The sequence below is a fragment of the Rhagoletis pomonella genome, unplaced genomic scaffold, assembly GCF_013731165.1.
Source record: "Rhagoletis pomonella isolate Grant_MI unplaced genomic scaffold, Rhpom_1.0 Rhpom_scaffold_00004, whole genome shotgun sequence".
NCBI lineage: Eukaryota > Metazoa > Arthropoda > Insecta > Diptera > Tephritidae > Rhagoletis > Rhagoletis pomonella.
This window is the reverse complement of record NW_023458558.1, coordinates 60,597,831-60,601,002: the sequence shown is the minus strand read 5'-3', so window position 1 is coordinate 60,601,002 and position 3,172 is coordinate 60,597,831. Positions and strand designations below refer to the sequence as shown.

The window sequence follows — 3,172 nt, the reverse complement described above, 5'->3', positions numbered from 1 at the left end:
TAATATTATAAGTGTTTACGTCGCAGGCAAACAAATAAAAAAAATTTATAGAAATTAATTCACTAAATATTTATGAAAGAACTTGTTAAAAAAAACTCCATGATTTTTTTACTTTCAATTTAATTGTATTATTTTTTACTATATACAGCGCCACATAAATATGAATAGGTAATAATAAAATGATTGCATAAGCTATTTTCTATACATAGATATCCAAATTTCACTTTTCCACCATATATGGCGGTCTGAGCAGGAGCAATATTTGTGTGCAGTCGTTTACAAATATTTACATACATACAAATTGTTAACATATTCACATATAGGTTTCTTTCTTGTAAATAATTGGTTATTTTATCATCACTTATAGTTTTTTATCCATACTTTATAGAATTTATTTGAGTAAAAATATAAAGAAGTATATTGCTTTAATAAGAGACTAAAGTGTGGGCTCTTTTAACTACATATCGACTGCTGAGTGGAAGATCGACCTATCTCGGCAGTCAGTTCGAAAACGCCCTATCTCAAACAACTTTTCAAGAACGCCCTATTTCAGAATTTTATTGAAAAACACTATCTCGGAATTTGGTTGACGAACGCTCTATTTCAGAATTTGATTCAAAAATGCCCTATCTCACTTCAAAATGTATTGAAAATGTGCTGATATAGGGCGTTTTTGAATCGGCAGCTAAGATACGGCGTTTTTGAAACGTATTCTGAAATAGGGCTTCTTCAACCAAATTCGGAAATTCGACGTTTTTAAAAAGTTTTTTGAGATAAGGCGTTTTCGAACTGGCCGCCGAAATAAGTCGATCTTCCACTCAGCAAGCGATATGTTGTATGTATAAAAAAATTTCTTTTAATTAAATATGAATTTTTTGGAATGATGCATAAAGACATAATATTGATTTCATTTAATAATGTAGGTTTAAATGTTTCACGTACCTCAATCAGCGGTTTGCATATGTATGCGATTTTACAAAATGGTTTAGTTCTAAAAACTGCAAAAACAAAAAAAAAATATCCTTATAGAAATATTGAAAATTTAGGAAAAGTTGGCCAATTATGATTCTTCGCGGTTCTTTCCGATTTAAATGAATATACTTGCTAATATTTTTTGCTGCGTAACAATTTTTCAATTATCCACTCTTCTCATTGGCAAAAGTACAATGCAGATAAACGTATACATATATATATGTATTTAAGATGCGCACGTGTCGTGATTTTTACATGACAGAGCGTGATTCACGCGTGATCATACATTTGCGTGAGACAATTTCATGAACTCATGCGTGAGCGCGAGTCGAGGTCAAATCACGGAAATAAATTTTTATGAAGTAGTACCAAGTTGCATTCACATACTGACATATCTACTAAAATTATAATGTTTAAGCATTAGATTAAGCTTTGGTAAAATGTCAATAAAAAAAATTACAGATGTTGAACAGAGCTTGCTTACCGGCCATCTTCACGTGCTGGAAAATCTCTCTTGCTTGACGACGCATGCGAGAAAACGCACGTGTAGACCGCAAAAAGTACGAAGCATGCTTTTTCTCGCATACCGAGCGGTATGCGAGCTCTCGCTTGCTTTCAACTGTCATTTTTGTTGTTTGACAGCTATGTTCTCATTACGCAGAATTCTTCAGAGTAGCAACATCGTTTATTTTGGAGGCAAATACAAATTTAGAGGCAGCCATTTTTCATTTGAAAATGTAAAAATTTTGAATTATGAGCAAAGAAAAGCTACATATTAAAAACTGCTTAAAAATATGTGACGCTAGATACATACATGCAAACCGATTGAGCCTAAAGGCGTTAAATCGTGATATGGAAAAATTTTCGTTTGGTAGAGTGTGAGCGCACAGCAGAGCCATACCTACGGTGACCATCCGTCCTGTATTATACGCGACAGTCCTCTTTTTTGACCCAATGTCCTGGTAATTTATTTATTTTAAACGGACGCCAAATGTTCTGTATTTCTTTTTTAATCAGCCTCATTGCGTAAGTCGTAAATTAGGCTAAATTGTACGAATAGACAACATTGGCATTGTCTACTGTCGTGCTGAAATAAGTAAACGACGAAAATCGTCGAAAACTATACAGTGCTGCCAAATATTTGCGTTTTAATACACTAGTCGAGTGGAAATTTTAGGAAATGACGTGAAATTTTCTATACGATTCGACTCTCGGAAAACTACTTGCATTCGACACGTCTCTCGCAATGAGGGTCAATGTCCTGAATTTGTTCCGTATTCGGTGTTTAGACGGTTTAACAGCTTATTAAAATGTCATGCCTATAAACGAGTTTTAAGTGATGTTGGTATATGATCATGATGCAATAATACAAGGTTCGATAAATTGACAGTTGTCTCTCTCGCACCGCTCCCTTAGCGGTGGCACCGTGTTGCTTCTTTGCAAATTTACATGGAAACAGTGTAGCATTGGTGTGAAATAAAAGTATAAGCTTTTGTGCAATATGTTTATTTGTATATGCATATGAAGCATATTTAACTGATGAAAACATAAGCATTGGATGTTTATATCAATCTCATAGTAGTCTTATTTTAATTTTGAGTCATTTTGCAGTTATTAAACAGCTAAATAGCATATAAATTACGTAATTCACGTAGATATATAAATATTACGTTCACCATTTCGATTAAAATGCCAGATTTCCTGCAAATACTTTAGAATTTACAAAAGGAATTTCACTACTAATTGCCTACTGTGCGTACTTTTCTACTACCATTTTCGCAACAAGGGATTGCATTCTTGCCCTTTCTCTGTCCTTCGCAAATGCAACCTTTTGTAAGGGAGTGTCAAACCGCAGCTGTCAATAATTATCTAACCTTGTATTATTGAATCATGACAAGGTGTTATCAGTTGGCAACTTCTCGCTCTAATTCCGCCATATTGACTGCCTTACGTGAAACAGTGTTACTTCTTTAACTATTCTTTGCCCATTAATATAGTTGAAAGTTTTTAATTTTTTCTCAGTATACACACTTTGTTTTCTTAAAAAGGTATTTTATCTTATTTTATTTCATTTCATAACGAATATACTATAAAAAAGCAAATTTTGTGTAGGAGAAAATGTGAAATTTTATATTTTCCCCCCACATGGGGACTCATTTCTTCCCGTTTTTCTTCTCATTCTACTGAGCTAAGGTAGTGT

The 3,172-nt window shown here is 33.5% G+C and overlaps 1 protein-coding gene across 1 annotated transcript in view; it reads left to right on the top strand.

Annotated features, from left to right (window-relative positions):
• Positions 1-3,172, top strand: part of LOC118737894 (cyclin-G-associated kinase) — a 96,751-nt gene that overhangs the window by 13,349 nt on the left and 80,230 nt on the right. The gene's annotated exons all lie outside the window — the stretch shown is intronic.